The 21,548-nt window shown below is 37.2% G+C and overlaps 1 protein-coding gene across 7 annotated transcripts in view; it reads left to right on the plus strand.

The window, feature by feature from the left end:
* The window catches only part of DLGAP1 (DLG associated protein 1), an 875,942-nt gene that overhangs the window by 87,432 nt on the left and 766,962 nt on the right, over window positions 1-21,548 (plus strand). Inside the window, exon 1 of one of the 7 annotated variants that reach the window (XM_077900122.1) lies at window positions 20,735-20,831. The exons of 5 other annotated variants lie outside the window; for them this stretch is intronic. The gene's annotated coding sequence lies outside the window, so the exon portion shown is untranslated. Of the gene's footprint in view, window positions 1-20,734; window positions 20,915-21,548 lie in introns of those variants that run through there. One more of the 7 variants, XM_077900121.1, reaches the window with a different exon arrangement.

A 21,548-nucleotide genomic window follows, 5' to 3' on the forward strand; every position in this document is an offset into this window, starting at 1 on the left:
AATTTTCAGACTAATTTAATCCACTTAATCCAAATGCTACTATTGACCTTAGAATGCTATACTATAACTTCATTTGGTTCCTTATCAGTATCTATTTATATGTCTTTAAAAAACATGTTTAGGACTCTTTGACCAGTGGAAAATGTTAAGAGTAAACTGATAAAATTGTATCTGATAAAAGATAAATATGAAAAAAAAAAGAGAGAGAGAAATATGAACTCATAGTCAAGGAGCTTCCAAACACAATTTAATTTCTGGATCTTCTCCCTAGATTATGTGAATCAATTTTTTTTTTTTTTTTGGTGAACTATGCATAAATTGTTTGAAAAGCATTAAGTCCTCTACGCTATTAGGAGGAAAAAAAAGTGATATTTTAACTTTTCTGATCAGTTTTTTTATTGGTAAAATTGTCTGTTTCTTTTTATTTTAAACTATAGATGTACAGATTACCCGTAATTGTATCATATTAAATAGTATTTTTAACTCCCTAACATGATCAATCTGGAAATCACTGTATTTTCTTTTTTACTTCTAAACTCTCACCCCCATCACCACCTGATTAGGTTTTTAACATTTACCTTTTTACTGGTAAAAATACTTAAGGCCACCGTTATTCAATTTAAATCATCTATTGTATCCCTGGTCTCTAAAGGAAAGAAAATGAGAATCTTTAGACAGAATTTTTAGACCATTTTTAAACTTCCCTTTTCAGTTTTTCTGACAGTATTTGTATTCTCTTCTGTTACTGTAATCCAGAATTCATTTTAGCCTTAGTTCTACTGTTGAACAGATCTAATGCCCATTGGTAATCATTAGTTACACTTTTTTCCATTCATTTCCTGGATGGCTCTAATAGGTTCGATTATACATGTTCTTAGAAAGATATTACAAAATATTTTTGCTTATTAAAACGTATGGTGTGGGGGCTCCTGGGTGGCTGAGTCAGTTAAGTGTCTGACATCTACTCAGGTCATGATCTTGGGGTCCTGGGAATGTGCCCTGCATTGGGCCCCTTACTCAGCAGGGAATCTGCTTCTCCCTCTCCCTCTGCTTGCCGCCCCCCCCCCCCCCCCCGTCCCCAACCACTTGTGCTTTTGCACACACTCTGTCTCAAATAAAATCTTAAGAAAAAAAAAAGTTTCTTTTTTACCCACTTGCTACTTGGCAGAGTATAAAAGCTCACTTTCTTTTTTTTGTGTGTGCATGTGTTCAATGAATTTTGTAAGCTTTGTTCCATCATCCTTTTGACTATGATCTGAAGCAACCAGTGACTAGCCACCTCACTTTTTTCTCTTATTATTCTTTCCTGCCTATCTTCTCAAATACTCTTCTATTTTTATGGTCAAGAAACTTAGGTTATGTCTCAAAGTTGACTATTTTCCTGAGTTCTTTTCCAAGAAGATAATGTGCTCCTTGAACCTACAGAGTATAATATATATTTTTAAAATACCCTTGAAGTACATTGTTAAGTATTCTCTGGTTCTTGTTACTATTTTTTAGGGACTCCAATTACTGCCTACCTAAAACAATATGTCCCAAACAAAAATACTTAACGTGTCCTACAAACTTGCTCTCTGTGACAAGATAAAATACCAAGTGTATCTAAATATTGAATATTGATACTGATCTCTCTATTCCCCAGACATGTAAGATATGCAGATCAAGGGAGGATTTGTTCTTTAGATGGGTGGGGTGATGGGAGACAAATTGAAGAAAAAAGCCTAATAACTCAAGAAAAAGATAACCAGAAAATGATAGAGTATGTATTTTGGAGTGTTGAAAAGAGGATGTGAGAGAGCAACAGAGGGAGACTGCTGTGTGTGCGTGTGCCTGCGTGTCCGTGTGCCTAAGCAGCAAGGGGCAGGGCTGCCCAGAGGCGGGCACTGTGAGCAAGCAGTGGAGGCAGGAGACACTTAGTTAACATTTAATATTTGGATTCCCTTTTGCACCCAAGATAGAACTCGGGGAATGTGCTTGGATTCCTCCCATTTCCTCACCTTATTTTCTCACTTCCATTGAGCCATGAATAAGCCTCTATTTTCTGTTGATTCTGCTTCTGATCTGCTATTTCCTGTTAATTACCCCCGCTTGTCTTTTGCTCCCACCTTAGTGAGACCTTCATCCTCTACCCTTAGATTATTGTCAGAGCCATTTCATTCTCTCTTCCTCTGTAATCAATTTTTAACACTATTATTAGAGTGATCTTGCTGAAATTCAAATGTACCTTTCTCCCAGTTAAGTTTTCTGAGCAGCTCCCTACTGTCTATATAGGAAAGAGGATAAAACCCAAACTCTTTGGCGTGGCTTGTGACCTGACTCCAGGCTCTTTTCTAACCATCTCCCACACACTCCCTGTGCTCTGGCCATGTACAGTTGTAGGTGTTATTTTTGTACTTGATATATTTGTTCTTTCTTTAATCTGTACCCTTTCAGATATTTCCCTCTGCTTCCCCCTCACTCTTATTTTTTTAAGGCTGCTTTAGCAGCTCCTGAAGCTTTTGTTCATGTTGGCACAAATATCTTCCACCAAATACATCCGTTGTAGGTTAGATGAGCCCCTCCTAGTCCTCTTTATACCCTATCTGTATCTCCAGCACATACTATTTTGGACTCATTCCTATAAATCTTTATTGAGTATTAGTACCAACTGAATCGCTTAGAAGGTCATACCTTGGTTCTCCATAGCTACTATATCCCATAGCACGCACTAAGTGGTAGATATGTGATAAATGCTTGTTAAATGAACTCGTAATTAGCAAGTACTTGTGTTTATTTACATGTGTATAATGTAAATATGAATATTTAATATTAGCTATTTCACATCTGATTGTATATGTCATGTGAACCAGTAAGCTTAAACTCAAAGAAACCACATATTCTTTCTCTTAAACAATGTCTACCCCCATCTCATAACATTTTGTTTATTACATACATTAAAATTACGTGGTCACTTAGTATATTCTTGATATACAACTTGGACTGCTGGTAGAAGTGTGTGCTGTAGTATGATTTAAAGGAAGAGATTTTTTTCTATACCTGAGAACAGCAACGTCGTCTTGATATTAATCTCTCTTTAGAGGGATGCATTATTTCCGGTTGAAAAGGTCTTTTTTCATGATAAGAAATTAAAACAACAGTACATGTTTTTAGATTTATTTTTATTTTATTTTATTTTATTAAGTAATTAACTTATTTTAAAGATTTTATTTATTCATTCATGAGAGACACACAGAGAAACAGAGACATAGGCAGAGGGACAAGCACACTCTCTGCAGGGAGCCTTATGTGGGACTCCATCTCGGGACCTCCGGATCATGACCTGAGCCAAAGGCAGATGCTCAACCACTGAGCCACCGAAGTGCCCCTTAGATTTATTTATTTTAGAGGAAGAACATGAGCTGGGGAAGGGGCATAGGGGGAGGAGAAGGACAGAGAAGCAGACTTCCTGCTGAGTGCAGAACCTGAGACAGAGCTTGATCTCACCACTCTGATATCATGACCTGAGCCACAATCAAGAGTCAGATACCTGACTGAGCCATGGAGGCTGCCCAAAACAATAGCACCTTGATCAGAATTAAGGTCTTGGGACAGTGTTTAGTACATCACTGAGAGGTCTTGATGAAAAGGACAGGAAAGGGGGATGATGTATTCAGAGACCACAGTTTGCCTGCTTTGCCTTTTTGTCTCAGGCTAATCCCATATACCATAGGGGTGTGTGTATCCCTTTCAAATATTTAGTCTGTGCAAATGCTTCCTACATTTGTAGTCTTCCTGCATTTTCTATTCCTAATTGAAATAGATGCATAAGGCCTGATTTTAATAGACAATGACTAAAGACTCAGTCTAACTAGAAGTTACAGAGGTGACTAAAAATGCTTAGAGCAGTGATGAAATAGAGCAGGAATGGGTAACAACGCTGGAAGTGAAGTAGGCTTTGAGTTATTCAAGTCTTTGTGGGTTAAGAGGGCTGTCTGTTTAAATCACATATGCATGTGATGTTATTGGTCCTACTAAATATTCATAGATAAATGAACAAAAGGCAAGTTTTAAAGGCAGGATGCTTAAATGCAAGGTTTCATAGTGCCCTACTTTGGCACAACAGAGATAATGGAATTTTCTTTGGCTTCTCTAATTATCTCCCTCCCCTGACCTTGCATTTGGCCATATACATATGTAAGCAATTGCAATAGATTGTTTCCCTTATTAGACTGTAAACTCCTTAAGGATATTACCAGTCTTATCCACACTTCCATCTCTGTATCTAGCAATGTACCTAATACAACAAATTGGGTTTTTAAGTTTAAATTTTAAATTTAAATTATTACATTCCATTTTAATTAATTATTAAATTTAAATTTACATTCGAGTTACTTAACCTAGAGTGTACTATTTGTTTGAGGTATGCAATATAGTGATGCAACACTTCCACACAATACCTGATGCTCATCACAAGTGCCCTCCATAATTCCCATCATCTATTTAACTCATCCCCCACCAGTCATCCCCCACCCATCATCATCATCATCATCATCCACTATTGATGGAAACCATGAATCAGTTCTTCATAGTTAAGAGTCTGTTTCTTGGTTTGTCTTTTTTTTTTCTTTTGCTCCTTTGTCTATTAAATTCCACATATGAGTGAATTCATATGATATTTGTCTTTGACTTCTTTCACTTTGCATAATACTCTCTAGCTTCGGGCAGCCTGGGTGGCTCAGCGGTTTAGCACCACCTTCAGTCTAGGGCATGATTCTGGAGTCCAGGATCGAGTCCCTCATCTGGTTTCCTGCATGGAGCCTGCTTCTCCCTCTGCTTGTGTCTTTGCCTCTCTCTCTGTATCTTTCATGAATAAATAAATTAAATCTTTAAAAAAAATGCTCCCTAGTTTCATCCTTGTCCTTGCAAATGGCAAGGTTTCCTTCTTTTTTATGGCTAATAGTCCTGTGTGTGTGTGTTCATGCATACATATGCCACATCTTCCTTATCCATTCATTAATTGATGGATTCTTGGGTTTCTTCTATAATTTAGCAATTGTAAATAATGCTGCAATAAACATAGAGGTGTATGTAACCATTTCAATTAGTGTTTTTATGTTTTTGTGGTCAATACCTAGTAGTGCAATTGCTGGATCAGCGGGTAGTTCTATCTTTAACTATTTGAGCAAATGGCATAAAAATAAATACGTAGATCAATAGGATAGAATAGAAAACTCAGAAATGAACCTACAACCATATGGTCAATTTATCTTCGACAAAGGAGGAAAGAATATATAATGGGAAAAAGTCTCTTCAACAAATGTTGTTGGGGAAACTGGACAGCTACATGCAAAACAATGATACTGGACCCCTTTCTAAACCCAAAATGGATGAAAGACCTGAATGTGAGACCTGAAACCATAAAAATCCTAAAAGAGAGCACAGGCAGTAATTTCTCTGATACTGACCCTAGCAAAGTTTTTCTAAATATGTCTTTTGAGACAAAGGAAAAATAAACTATTGGAACGACATCAAAATAAAAAGCTTCTGCCCAGTAAAGTAACAATCCACAAACTAAAAGGCAACTTATTGAATAGGAAAAGGTATTTGCAAATGACATAGCTGATAAAGGGTTAGGATCCAAATTATATTAAAGAACTTATACAACTCAACACCCAATAAATAATCCAATTAAAAATGCACAGAAGATATGAACAGACATTTCTCCAAACAAGCCCACAGATTTTAAAAATTCTAGACCTTTAGTCCTGCTGGTTGTAAGGACTTAGGAAATGAGCTCCCTTTCACTTTCAAAGTCAAATATTATGGAGATTGGTCTTCCCCTTGCAGGCTCTCTGGTGTGATAGTCTGTTTCTCACCCTTCTCTGTGACCCAGCTTCCTCCCAGTGGCACCTAGTCAGGGTCTGTTTCACTCCCAAACCTCATCTCCGCCCTTCAGCCCTTATCCTACAAGAACTTCTCTACTTTTTGTCCTGCCAGGTCTCCAGATGGCTTTTCAGGTTTTTATGATGATGATGTGAATGTTATTAGTTGTACCTGTGGGACAAGATGAGCTCAGTGTCCTCCTCCTCTGTGGTCTTCCCAGTCTCTTCCTAGATTATTACTTTTTTTTTTTTTTTAGATTATTACTTTTGACTAAAAATATACACTTGACCCTGGAACAACCCAGCAGTGAGGAGGGCCAACCCCCTAAAAGTCAAAACTCCATGTGTAACTTTTGTCTTCAAGGGCTGACCGTACACTATGCTGACTGTTGTGGAATAGCAGGTTATTTAAATAGTTAGTTGATTATCTCAGATGAAGGATGGAGAGAGAGATTAGCATTCTCTCTCTCTCTCTTTTTTTTTTTGTATTGTTTTCTCCAGATATCCCAAGCATGTCTTAATTTTGAAAAGTATCAAAAATACACATGAATATATACATGCAACAGAATTAGGGAATAGAGAAACAGATTTTAAAAAAAGGTTGTACATGGTTTCACTATTTCACCCTTATTCTGGAGGGTCACTAGCAATGTTCCTTTAGGGGAAACAGAATCCAAGCTCTGTTTCCTTGCTCTTGCCAGAGTGCTATTAAATCCTAAAATAAGATTAGATACATAACAATAAAAGAAATACTAAGGACAAGAGAAACTCAATGAGAAGCAATTTTTCTTTTTCTTTTTTGTTTTAAGATGTATTTATTTTAGAGAGCATGATAGTGCATACAAGCAAGGGGGTTAGGGTGGTGGGGAGGGGAAGAAGAAGGAGAGAGAATCTCAAGCAGACTCCCCCCTGAGCACAGAGCCCCACAAAGGGCTCCATCTCACAACCCTGAGATCATGACCTGAGCCAAAAATCGAGTTGGTTGCCCAAACAACTGCAACAGCCAGGCTCCCCAGAAGCAATTTCTCTTTAAAAATGGTGCTTTGGCTTCATGATCTCGTTAATTACTATAGTTTTAACCGCGTGTGTACGTTTAGTGCTCTAGCGTCTATTTCCACCCTTTCATGAGCTCCAGGCCTTGCTATTTAATAGATAAGTGAACAAGTTCATGTGAATATTTTATAGGAACTTTGTATTCATGATGTTACTGCCCTCTTTCTTTTCCCTCTACCCCAAATTTGTTTTTCTGTCTACCTTCTCAAGCTCAGCTAAAATATTTATTTTTTTAAGATTTCTAAAAAATTTATTTATTCATGAGAGACATACACACAGAGAGAGGCAGAAACACAGAGAGGGAGAAGCAGGCTTCATGCAGGGAGCCCGACGTGGGACTGGATCCCCAGTCTCCAGGATCACCCCTGGGTGGCTGAAGGCGGTGCTAAACCACTGAGCCACCAGGGCTGCCCTCAGCTAACATCTTTAGATCATTCTTCACTTCAGCCCTTTCTCCTCCACTCTAGAACCATTCTGTAGGTCCTGTTGATTTTGCCACTTGACATTGTTTTTCAAATCCAGCCCCTCTTCCTAGTCTTACTACCTTTGTCCTAAGACTCCAGTCTTGCCTTTGCCCTGTGTGCTGGTCTCCTACTTAGTTTTTCCACCTCCAGTGGTGCTCCCCGTACAATCCTGTCAAACAGCAGTTGTGACAACAATGGCTTCAGGACTATATCACTTCCCCTACTCACACCTACCCCAGCTCCATCTCCTGCCCTGTCCTTTGTATGTCCACATCCTTGGATTATTCTGGCTCCATCACATAAGCACCATTCTTTTTTTTTTTTTTTTCCTGACGAAGGCAAGAGTTGAACCAGGTTTTACTACCTCTCAAAACTCTTCCCTGATCCTATTTGGCAGACTCCCCCCAACCCCAATCACACACTTGTGATCCCTTTCTGTCTGGGCAAAACTTCTGTTTATTTACCTCTTAGGCATAATTTTGTCACTAACTATGGCATCGAAGTGAGACATTTGTTTCTATTCTTCTAGCATTGTACCTGGCTGTTCAGTAGGTATTTTAATTTTACTGCAGAAAATATAAGACAGGGTCCTAGATGGGTATTATAGTTCTAGAGTAATCAAACAATGTTGAATTATTCGAATTAGATTAAAAAAGAAATGTTGCAGAAAACTAAGGGATTAGTAATGATTCTAGCTCTTGATGGTAATTATAATCAGAAGATAAGACCGAGGAGCTTCTGTCAGCCACAAAGTATGAGAACAATATTTGGCTTCTCAGTAAAATATACACGTACACACACACATATGTACACAGTTAGGAAGAATTATTCCATCTGAAGAGTACATCTCAGATAGAGGGAGAGGCAGTTCTATTTCTGGCTCTCCCATCAGATGATTTTTGTGACCTTACACATCTGTCTTTGCTTCTCCAAACCTATTTCCTTCCCTTGCAAAAACAACTCGCTGGCTCAATAGTCTGTGTCTATCTCAACCCCCTTTCTGTAGAGAGTGGTGTAAATTTTAGTAGCAGCTGTATCTCAAATAGCATTACATGGCATGAACTTTTAATTAATCTAAAAACCTTTCAGTAATGGTATACCACCCTGAAAAATGAAGAAAGTGTTAGAAGTCTGTAGCTGTCAGGATTCTCCAGAGAAACAGAACTACTAGGATAAAGGGTATGTGTGTGTATGGGGAGAGAGAAAGATTTATTTTAAGGACCTAGCTCATGATTGCAGGGACTGGCAAGTCCAGAAATCTGGAAGAACAGACTAGCAATCTGGAGACCTGGGGAAGAGCTGATGTTGCAGAGTTCAAAGGCTGTCTGCTAACAGAATTCCCTCTTTTTTTGGGGAGGAGGGGGTCTGTCTTTTTCTTAAGGCTGGGGAGCTCTTGTCAGCTAGACACAAGGTATAAGATGAGCTCGCCCAACTGATTGAGTCAGGGATGTCCACAGTCTTGAGGGCAATCTGCTTTAATTGTTAATTTCATCTAAAAATATCTTCGCAGCAACATCCAGGCACGTGTTTGTACAAATATCAGGGTACCATGGCCTCGCCAGGGTGACACAAAACTAACCCTCACGATATTTAAATCCTAAAATTGAAATACCATTGGCAAAATTGGGAGAGAAAAATGTCATGGATAGGAAGGAGAGTTTTTTTAGAAAATTCCTAAAATTTACAATAAAAACTTTAACTATGAGGATGCCTCTGATTTACCACCATAAAAACTATGTCTTAGGTCTTATATTTACACTTTTCTTGTGAGAATCAGGAATGTTTCCCAGTGTGTTCGTATCACATTTCTTGATCTCCAATTTAAAGGTTATTAAAATGAGTGCATTGCTTCTGTTCTTTGTACAAATATATGTTGATAAAAGAAGATTCACTATTTTTTTAGCCCTTTGAGTAAAATATGTGATCAACTAAATACTAAAGTAGTATCTTTTTAACAAACCCACTTAAGATTCCTGAGGAAACTAATTTACTATTTCTGAGTATTCCTTCTGTTTCTGTAAATCACTTTTTTTTTTTTTTTGGTATAACATTTGGTAGAATTGCTAAATTTCTTAAGGAATAATTTGATTTCTTGGTACTTCTGAAAGAAGTGCATACATTTAACTTAATTTGGAAGCTTTGCAATTTCTTATTATAAAATAAAACTTATTTGGTAAGATGAAGGCAACTTGAAGATGACGTTAGGAAAGTGATCATAATGGATACATTCTTGAATCTAAAAATATTGACTCAAATCATTGGGTTTATTTTTCAAATAGTTCCAAAAGCAATATGCCAACTAATTCTTCTGAAATTATACTATGCTTGTTCCTCTAATGTATCTACATTGTGACTTCTGAATAAATAACTATAGTATGTGTTTAGATGTAATTGGTGCTTAAAATTAGTTTGCTTGATGGTCTTGAAGCCAGTCCTTTATAATTTAGGTCAGCCAAGAAAATGCCAGTGTACTAGATTAGAACAGTTCTCGCTGTTTTTGTTCAACAGCTGCAGGGTAAGAAAACTGAATACAAGATAGAACTATATACCAAGTTACTATATAGAATTTACATATTATGAAAGTAAGGAGCACAAAAATAAATTTTTCCATGAGATTACTTGGCTGTTTGTCTGCATTGTGTTTTGTTTATGACATGAACAGTCAGAAATACTATTGACTTTTTAAAATAACCTCTAGAAATATGCATGGTAAATGTTTTTGTATTTGTAATGTTATTTCACATTTTTAGGTAGAAAGAGTTCACTTTTGTAAGGATAATGGATGGGTTCTTAACTGTGATGAAATTTTTTTTAATGTGGAGGGGAGAGCCAGATAAATTATTTGGAAATTACTGTTCTTTTCATCATTGCCCCATTAATAATCTTATATAGACCTTTTTTTTCTAATCAGTGTCTTGTGAAACTTTAATACCATATATACTATATCCTGTTGATGTCCTCTGGCCTTTGGAACACAAGCCATGGTAGCATTTAAGATCTCTCACTTTCCATGAGAAACCATCTCCTTGTTGAAAACATATGATCTAGCTCTTCGTAACTCTTCTCCATCAGATTTAGAAATAAACTTTTAAAGGGATTCAGATCTTTTCTCTCAGAACGCTACATTTTTAAGAAAAACTCAATTTCCCCAAACACTCTTAAAATGGTTCAAATTTTTCCATTCTTTTATTTATATATGAAAACATCACAAGAAATTGCTGAGTAATTAGGACCCAGATAGACTGTTTTCAGAGTTTAAGGATGATGGAAATCCATTTGATACTTAAACTTTGGTTGGTGAAATCCGGATTTAGACCAATTTTATTGGAGAAAGTGGCCCCTGACTATATCAAATAAATCATTTTGATGGTATCTATATGTCTATAAATGTTTGGTCAAAGTTATGATGATTTGTTGCAATTAAATATAATTCTACTGAAAAATCAGACTCTTTGGTGGGGGGGGGGGGTGTCTGAAATCACATCCTGCATCAGGCTCCCCGCAGGGAGTTGGCTTCTCCCTCTGCCTATGTCTCTGCCTCTCTGTGTGTCTCATGAATAAATAAATAAAAACTTAAAAAAAAGAAAAATCAGAGTCTCTTGCTAAAGAGGAAAAATAAGATTTATTTATACTGATAGGAAAAATCTCCCACAAAACCCCATGCCTAATGGACAAGGTAACCCCATCATTGTGGAAAGAAAGATAGAGCGTTTGACTTAATATTTCAGTGGTAAATAAAATTTAGTTTTTTAAATACAAATTTTAACTTGAAAAATTAAGGCCATGGCCTAATAGTTTTATCCATTTAAAATGAAATACTTAAAATAAGGGGGTATTTTATTGGCTATAAACCTATAAGAAACAGGATTAAATAGATCTTTTTTTTTTTATGTCTGTGCTTAGCATTGGATAGCTCCATTTGGTAATACTCAATTTTATTTGTTTGTGGTATTTACACATGTGCACATTACTCCACTGCTGGTGAGGCAAATTGTCTTTTAGTCGCTTTATTGAAGTATAAATGAAATAAATCATTGAATTATACAACTACAATGATTAATTTGAAAGTATTTATAGAATTACACTATCATCCTTCCAATCCAGTTTTAGGACATTTTTCTATCCCCCTCAAAAAGATCCTTCACACTGTTTGCAGACAATGGCTGCTCCCAATTCTAAGCAACAGTCACTAATCTGCTTGCCATTTCTATAGATGTGCCTTTCCTGAACTCTTCATAATAATGGAATCTATTTGCTTTGGGTTAAGTTTGCTCTCTTTCTAGTTTTTTTTTAAAGTGGGAATTTAGGGTACTGATTGAAGATTCTTTTCTAATACTGGTGAGTGAAGGTATAAGTTTGCTCCATAGCCCTGATTTAGCTGCATCCCATAAATTTTGGTATGTTGTAGCTTTGTCTTTAGTTCAAAATATATTCTAATTTTCTTTGTAATTTCTTCTTTGACCCATAAGTTATTCAGAACTGAGTTTAGTTACCCTTGGAAATAGTTGGGCACTTCTCAGATTTCTTTCTGTTGTGACTTTAGAACACACTGTATAATTGTTATCCTTTTAAATTTATCAGGATTCCTTTATGGCCTAGTATATTGTCTGTCTTAGAATACGTTCCAGTTCCATGTGAGCTTGAATATGTGTGTTGCTATTACCAGGTGATGTAGTCTGTACAAAATGATTACGTGATGTTGACAAGTGTTTTGAGTCTTTAATGAGCTTGATTTTTCTGTCTAGTATTGATTACTGAACCTGGGTATTGGGGTTATTATCAAATTATCTGTTTCTAATTTTGAACTTCTAATATTGTCAGTTTTTTCTCTCTAGCAAAAAAAGAAATGTTTTAAAATCTTCTTGGTCTGGTATTAGTATATCCACTTCAGCTCTTCTATGGTTACTATTTGCCTGTTAAATCTATTGCTATCCTCTTACTTTCAACTTATTTGTATTTTGAATCTCAAGTCTGTCTCAACTAGGCAGCATATACTTGAACCTTGTTTCTTTGTGATTTTTAAACATTTTTTGTTACTTTTTGTATTTTTATAATGCCAGCTTGACAGTCTTTACCTTTTGATCGCAGTATTTAACACGGTGACACTTCATGTAATTGCTAATACGGTTGGATTTGTATCTATCATTTTGCTCTATTTCTCTGCCTCTTTTTTCTCTCTTCCTCTTATGCTGCCTTTTTTAGAACTAAGTATATACTTTCTAATGTAAAGAAACCAACAAAGAAGTTAATACAGTGGTGTGTGTGTGTGTGTGTGTGTGTGTTTCTGGTGGTTGTTCCAGGAATTATAATATGCATTACTTCAGGTTAGTATCAATAAAATGCCAGTAAAACTTGGAAGCCTACTTGCAATAAGACTACATTTCCTTCAATCTGCTTGTGTTACTACTGTCATATTTTTACATCTTTAAGTGCAAGGATAGTTTTACAGCACTTTATGCAGTTAACTTTAAAATCAATTGAGAAGAAAAATAAATGTTCACATTTACCTTTTTTCGTGGTTTTATTTCTTCCATTCCATTGGGCGTGATTTCTTTTCAGCTAAAGGACTTCCTATACGGCTGGCGTGCTAGCAGAGGATAACCCCAGCCCTTGTTTATTTGCTGATATCTTTTATTCTTCTTTGTTTAGAAGGAAGTTTTGCTGGATATAGGATTCTCAGTTGATGGGTATTGTTCTTAAACACTCAACATTTGAAAATGCCATCCCACTGCCTTTTAACCTCCCTGTATGTGAGAAGACATTTTTCCTCTTGTGTCCTCCAAGAGGAATATTTATGGGTTTTTTTTTGGGGGGGGGGATTCTTTGGGCTTGTTGTGGATTAATGTTTGTCATCAAATTCGGAAAGTGTTCAGCCATTTCTTAAAAATTAGTTCCTTTTTGTCCTTTCTATTTGGGGTCCTCATTTGTGCATATGTTAGTAAGCTTGATGATATCCTATAGGCCTCTATTTGTTCATTCCTTTGCTTTCCATTCTTAATATTGCACAATTCCTTTAAAAAAAGATTTTATTTATTTATTCACGAGAGACACACAGAGGGAGAGAAAGAAGCAGAGACACAAGCAGAGGGAAAAGCAGGTTCCTTCCAGGGAGCCCAATGCTGGACTCGATCCTGTGACCCTGGGATCAGGCCCTGAGCCGAAGGCAGATGCTCAACTTCTGAGCCACCCAGGCATCCCAATATTGCACAATTCTTATGGCCTATTTAGGTTCAGTGATTCTTCTGCCATCTCAGAGATGCTTTTGAGCCTCTTGTGACTTTGTTTCGGTTATTTTACATGGGAGTACACATTTCAGACTATCTGGGATCAGAGGAAGCTAAAAGTAGGTGTATATGCTTCCTACCAGCTACATTTCTTGCTGCTCTTGGGCTATGGAATCCCCAGGGACAAGGGAGTAGCTAGGCCTTGCCCTCCAAGGGGACTCTGTTATTGAGTAGAGAGATCTGTGACTATGAAGTACTTGGCCATGTGACTGCCAGACCTTGCAGCAATGAGGTGATGTCTGCTGTGCTTGCCAGAGCTATCAGTCATGGAACAGATGGGGTTCTCTGTGGTTCTTCAGATCTTACAGAATTCTTGACTACACATTACTCCAAATACCGCAGCTTCCTTCCTACTTGGAAGTAGAAAGGTATTTGGATAATTGTTTAAATAATAATTCATATCACAATTGAGCCTTACATGTTCCAGGCATGATTTAGACAACGGCAATACAGAAGTATAAAAATGGACAAAACCACAAGTTCTGTGAAGTTTGTTTTTTAATGGGAATCCACAGATGATAAAGGAATGAATGGTATATCATTTTTATGATATATGAGGTGGTGATTGCTGTGGAGTATAGTAAGGCAAGGAGTGATGAAAATCTATCTTAAAGGGTAACATGTGAGTACCTGAAATAGGAAGAGACAAAGTTATCCTTGTGACTACCCATGCTGTTGGAACGGGAAATACAGAGGCTTGTACTTGGTATGTTCTAGAAAAAAACAAGGAGGCCAGTGGATTACAGCAGAGTAAACAAAGGTGCTCAAAGTAAGGCATGAGATCTGGAAAGTATAGGGTATTTGAGGTCAGAGGGTATCTCGAACAAACTATAATTTAAAAGAATTACTTGGGTCACTGCACTGAACATATACTGTAGAGAGCAAGGCCAGAGTAGTGAGTTACAGTACCATTTGAAGAACCTAGACCAAATATAATAACAGATTCAAACAAGGTGGTAATAATGACAGTTGTGGGAAGTTCTCAGATTCGGTATATATTATAGAAGTAGAGGCACTGGTATTATTGATTGGACGTGGTTTGGCTTGTGTTACAGGAAATACAGAGTTGTCTGTTTTGAGATAGGAAACATCCTAGAATGGGCACATTTGGTGGGTTAACAGGTGTTTGGCTTAGGGTGTGTGAAGATTAAGATGCCCATGAATTATCTACATAGAGATTGACCATGGCTGCTACATACAAATCTGAAGTTCAGGGAAGAGGACTAGACTAGGAATATAAATTTGGGAGTTGTCAGTGGATAGAAAAGTCAAACCAAGGAGACTGGATGCATTTACCAAGAGAATGGGTCGACAGAGGGAAAATCTCTGGGAAATATAGAGCAACCTCCAGATGAGAGTGAATGCCACATGAGAGAAAAGGAAAGCCAGGAGCATCTATAAAGTAAAGAAAGCATACTTAGGGATATATATGATCACTTCTGTTGAATGTGGTTGTTAGATCAAGAGTGATAGACACATGATGAAGATGAGCAAATGACTTCTGGACTGAGGAAAATGGATGCTGTTGGTGATCTTGATGAGATGTTTTAGAGCTGGTAGAGGGGTCAGAGCTATGACTGGAACAAATTTAAAATAGCAGTGTGGGAGGGATGCCTGGGTTGCTCAGTTGGGTAAGATTCAGACTCTTTTTTTTTTTTAATTTTTATTTTATTTATGATAGGCACACAGTGAGAGAGAGAGAGAGGCAGAGACACAGGCAGAGGGAGAAGCAGGCTCCGTGCACCGGGAGCCTGACGTGGGATTCGATCCCGGGTCTCCAGGATCACGCCCTGGGCCAAAGGCAGGCGCTAAACCGCTGTGCCACCCAGGGATCCGATTCAGACTCTTGATTTTTGGCTCGGGTCCTGATCTCCTGGTGGTAAGACTGAGCCCTGCATCAGGCTCCACACTTGACACGTAGTCTGCTTGAGATTCTCTCTGCCTCTCTCCCCTGCTAGCATATACTCTTTCTCTCTGTCTCTCAAAATAAATAAATAAAATCTAAAAAAGAAACAGCAGTATGGGAGCAGTGTATTAGACAACAGATAGCTTTTGAGAAAATTGCTGTAAAGGGAGCAGAAGGGAAAGCAGAGAGCAGTAGTTAGAAGAGTATGGGGGAGGGCACAGAAGATTTCTCTTTGTATTCTTTTATTTTGAAATCATAGTTTCATAGGAAATGGCAAAGAAAAAATGTACAGGGAGGTCCTGTACAAGTTAACTCTGTTTCCCTCAAAAACAACTTGTATCACTATAGTACAATGTTAAAACCAAGAAATGGACATTGGTACACCCAACGGTTAAGATTTCATCAGTTATACGTATACTCTGTGTATGTGCATGTGAGCTCTAGTTTCATCAGATGTGTAGATTTGTGTAACCACTAGAACAATCAAGATCCAGAACTTTCCGTAATCATATGGTTCCCTCGTGCTACCCCTTTAAAGCCATAGATCTTCCATCCCTGACCCCTGGCAACCATTGTTCTATAATTTTGTTATTTCAAAAATGCTATGTAAATAGAATCATGCAATATAACCTTTGGGGATTGACTTTTTACACTCAGCATAATTTTCTTGAGAATCATCCAAGCAGTTGTGCCCAACAATAGGGTTCCATGGTCTTTTATACCCATTGAAGGACATTTAGGCTTTTCCTGTTTTGTGCTCTTATGAACAAAGTTACTGTGAACAATTGTATATAGATTTTTTTTTAAGATTTAATTTAGAGTGGGGAGGAGGGACAAGGGAACGGGGAAAGAGAGTCTTAGGCAGACTTTGTGCAGAGCATGACCTTGACATTATGACCTGAGCTGAAATCATGAATCAGATGCTTAAGTAAGCCATTCAGGAGCCCCAATTATGTACAGGTTTTCTTTAAAAATATTTTATTTATTTACTCATGAGAGACACAGAGAGAGAGGCACAGACACAGGCAGAGAGAGAAGCAGGCTCCATGCAGGGAGCCTGACGTGGGACTCGATCCCAGGTTTCCAGGATCATGCCCTGGACTGAAGACGGTGCTAAACCGCAGAGCCACCGAGGCTGCCCCTATGTACAGGTGTTTTGTGAACATAAGTTTTCTTTTCTGTGGGGCAAATGTCCAAAAGTACAATTGCTGAGTTGTAAAGTGTATGTTGAGTATATGTAGTTGTGTATGTATTCAATTTTTTTGTATTCAATTTTTTATTTAAATTCCAGTTAGTTAACATACACTGTAATATTAGTTTCAGGAGTAGAATTTAGTGATTCATCACTTATATATGAGACACCAGTACTCATCACAACAAGTGCCCTCCATAATGCCCACCACCCATGTCGAGTCTTATAATATACTTCCAAACCATTTCCAGAGTGGCTATGTAATTTTACATTCTGACCAGCAATGTGTGAGTGACAAAGGTTCTCTACACCCTGGCCAGCATTTAGTGTTATCACTCATTTTACCCATTCTGATGTGTGTGCATAGGGAGAGATTTCTTTTTAAGAAGATTAATTGGAGAAAAGTTGGGAGTCCACTTGTACTTCCCACCTCTTCTAAGATAACTTGAAGATTGTTAAGATCTAACGCATATGTTAAAATTTTGAGCCATTGCCGTGGCATGTATGTACATAGAGGTGATGTTGATTTAAAAGGTTATGCTTAGTAGATAAGGAAGTGTGGAGATCATCTTGCTCTGTGACATGAAGGCCAGTGATGTTATGCTTCACACAGAGCTTCTGCACCTGTTACCAGTGGGAGCAATATCCAGTGAGTGTTTCTGTTTCCTAGCCTAAACAGATGTGTTGAAGTAGTACACATCTGGGTACTGAGACTGCTCAGACAGTAGGGGGAAGTTATAATAGATAGCAGCAACCCAGGAATTATAAATTTGAGTTCATGTATTTTTTAAAGATTTTTTTATTTATTATTTGAGACTGAGGGGAAGGGTCAAGGCAGAGGGAGACAGAAAACCTTAAGCAGGCCCCACACCCATTATGGAACTGGACATGAGGCTCAATCTCATGACCTTGCAATCATGACCTGAGCCAAAATCAAGAGTCAGATGCCTAGCAAACTGAGCCACCCAAGCACCCCAAGTTCAAGTATTTTTTAAAATATTTTATTTGAGAGAGAGTAAGCGAGAGAGAGAGAGAGAGAGAGAGAGAGAGAGGAAACACAAAAGGGGAGGGGCAGAGGGAGAGGCAGACTCCCTGCTGAGCAATGAGTCCAATGCAAAGCTGGGTCCTGGGACTCCGGGATCATGACCCAGGCTGAAGGCAGACACTTAACTGACTGAGCCACCCAGGAGCTCCAGTTCATGTATTTTTTTTAAATCTATAGGTCTTTTTGTTACAAGGATAGAGAATATATAACTTAAAAGTACCTATAAGTTGATAGAAGCTAATTAGACACTGGTGAGCCTAACACCCCCAAAAATAATAATAATAAATGAACACTTGAAAAATAGAGTAGGGGGAATCCCTGGGTGGCTCAGCAGTTTAGCGCCTGCCTTTGGCCCAGGGATCCATCCTGGAGTCCCGGGATCAAGTCCCATGTGGGGCTCCCGGCATGGAGCCTGCTTATCCCTCTGCCTGTGTCTCTGCCTCTCTCTCTCTCTCTCTCAAATAAATAAATAAATAAATAAATAAATAAATAAATAAATAAAAGAAAAATAGAGTAGGGAAAGTATATTTAAGTACATAAGCTTTATTAATATATAAATTCGATATATTTAAAATATAAAGTTTCAAGATTTCCACATTTTAGGATATAAAATATTTTTCATTCTTAGTCTGAAAATATTGTTTCCTCTAAGCCAAATTTGTTCATTACTTAAAAAAAAGGAAAAAAAGCTGCAGAGAACCCTTCATATTGAAGAGAGAATTGTCTTGTGAGGGAGAAAGGGAAACCTGAAAAGTGCCAGTTGTAGGATTCTGCAGCTTCTTGGGGGACCTAAAGGAGGCTGTACTGTGGTTGTTTTGCTTGGCATGGGGTTCCCTCTTCATGCTGCTTGTAATAACTTGACTGAACAGATGTAGCCACTTCAGGTCACTTGCAACATGTCAGCTCAGGAAGGTTGATCAAGGAGGCATTGTGACTTGTTGCCCCCTACTCAGGGGGATGCCTTTATTGAGCCAGTGCATCTCCTGAGACCTAAAGAAAGAAAGGAAGAACAAAACAAAACAAAACAAAGCAAAACGAAATAGGAGATGAGCAGCCAAGTGTTTTGGAGGCCAAGAGCAGATAATTAAAAAGTGGGAAGCTTTGGTGTGTGATGATTTGTATTTTAAGTGCTATTAACTCCTGATTTACAATAGATCATTTAAAAGAGAGTTTTCTGAGAGCTAGAATTATTACTCAAATGCTTGCTTCCTTTCAGTTACTTCCCCTACACTTGATCTATAGCCTTTTGGAGTATAGTTCTGCCCAGAAGACTTACAGGAATGAGTAAAGAAACATCTACAATTCCAGGCTGATAATCCTTATAATCACAGAGGACATTAATGTTTAATTGTGCCAAGGACTTTAGAAAGTTACAAGTGGCCCTTCCTCTCCATGAATATACAACCATCTATACAAAACTAATTGAGAGTCACATACAGAGGATCATTGATAAGGAAACATGAAGTCAAATAAGAAAATAGACTTAGAGATTTCCATAAAATACTGGTCATGAGTGTATGTTTTAAGGGCAATGTCAAGAGTGTGTAGAATTCCAGGTGATGGTTAGTGGGGAAAGGGAATGCTGGTTTCTCTTAATTCAAATAGGAAGCTTAAGGAAAAGACAAGATGTCATGTGTGGGTAAGTGGATGAGGTTGTTTGACTGCTGGGAGATTTCTCAGGCATCAGGGGCTACTTTATAAAAGAGGAATCACAGGACATCTTTCTTTAAATAAAGATGTGGTCTATGTATATGTGTGTTCCTTGTGATCTATGGATATCTGTGTTCATCAGAGCCATTTAGAGCAGTGACTGACTTAGCAGGTGCTAAGTAAATGGCATTCACTTGATTAAAAGTTAGAAGGGATGGCTGTCCAAGCCGTGGTAAGAGAAGGAAGTGTTGGTGAGAGGCTAACCGCACAAACCAGAGAGATAAGGTACCAAGGAAATGGAGAGATATGGGAGCATTTTTCTCTGAAGGCCAGAGTGTTTGGCATTCATAATAAAATGGGTCTGGCATATTGTAGATAGTCTAGAAGCATAATATTCTTATGCTTATGTTTTAGTTTGCATGAGAGAACAACCACAGTCAGGTAAGAAAGAAATCTGGCAAGAGACGAGGAGGTGTATCTTCATTTTGATGAAAGTGGCAAATGCCTCTGAGTGATTAAATATGTGGTTTGATGTTATTGAAAAAGTTGAGCAAATTTTCTACAAGCAGTACTATGAATACTTTTCTTCATTGATGATCTTACTGTGTGGCATATTTCAGGATCTCATAGTTTTATTTTGAATTTGTAAATTTGTAAAGTGCAGCAATTTATGATATATGATTCTACTTATAATAGAAAAATTAACATTTAAATATTTCAAATATGCTGAAACAAACTAAAGGATAATTAGTTTTAAATATTAGCATAGTTTAAAAGAAATGTATAAAGTAGAAAATTTGAACCTAGTATAATCTAACAATTCCATTTATACATTAAGTCTAGGTTATTCATAATGAAACTCATATTTTGATACACAACCAGCTATTCAGATTTATCTTTATTTAAAAAGAATCAGAATAAACTTAAGCTAAAATGCATGATTTTAGATACTAATTTTTCTTCAATTTATTTTAAATGGTATAGATTTTAAAGTATTTCATAGTACTGTATGTATATGTATCTTTTTAAGTTAGAGATGAAACTCTATTTACTTTGGAGATAATTAGCTGGATTTTATGTGAGAATGATCTAAGGTTTTAGCATGTGTAATAAAATTAAATTTATCTCACAGTTACTAAGAACTTACAAATGTGACCCTGGAATAAATAAGTATGGCTATTTTTATAAATTGTTACAAACCAGAAAACTCCTCCCTCAAATATGTCAAGCTTAATTTTCTGCTCTGTGGAGCACAGCTAGTAGGGTAGCAAAGCCCAGTGACATTTTCCACAGTGTGAGTTGCCAACCACTAGAAGCCTGCAGCAGTGTCTAAATCTACAGCAAACAAGCTAACAACTGGTTGAAGAACTGATTATGTAATTCTTCTTCAATATTTCTTTGCATGATGTTTACGTCACTGTCAGAATCCTAAAGGCAGAGCTTGTGAATGTCTGCTAAGGTAGCATTTTAGTATAACTATGAGCCAATATAATCTGTGCTTTTGTGCAGTTTTATTTACTAACTTCTCCATCTTTTGCTAACCTTGTAAGGAAATGGATATTTGAGTGTGTGTTAGGGCTGTGATTTCAGTGGCCATTATTTCTGCAGCAGGGCCTATATTAATTTCTAAGTCTCTGGGAGAGCATTAATTAGTAAGATAATATGTGTTTATTTGGGTTCTGATAATGCTTCAGTAGTTAGATGAAACCTACAAATTGAAACATTGGTAATGGCAGTGGGAAGAGTTAAATTCAGAGGAACAGAGAATATTGTAAGATTAGAATAAAGCAAAAGTCAAAAGAGGACTTCTGCAGTATAACGTACAGAAATACTTGTACGTCATAAAACTCTATTAAGGTTCTAGAGGAAATATAATTATAAATAGTCCTATTCTCATCTTTTTTCTGGATCTGTAAATGACATTGTATGTATGCACAGTAATACCTCATTTCCTTGGAAATGATGTCGAACAGAAAGGTGATAAATAAGGGCATTTTCTAGATAATTGAAATATGTCCCAATTACCAGAGTTAATTTATTTTTTTTGGCTTTTTAAAATTGAATGTATATGTAATTACCAGCCTTCTCTTAAT

This window comes from Canis aureus, chromosome 6, assembly GCF_053574225.1.
Source record: "Canis aureus isolate CA01 chromosome 6, VMU_Caureus_v.1.0, whole genome shotgun sequence".
Classification (NCBI taxonomy): domain Eukaryota; kingdom Metazoa; phylum Chordata; class Mammalia; order Carnivora; family Canidae; genus Canis; species Canis aureus.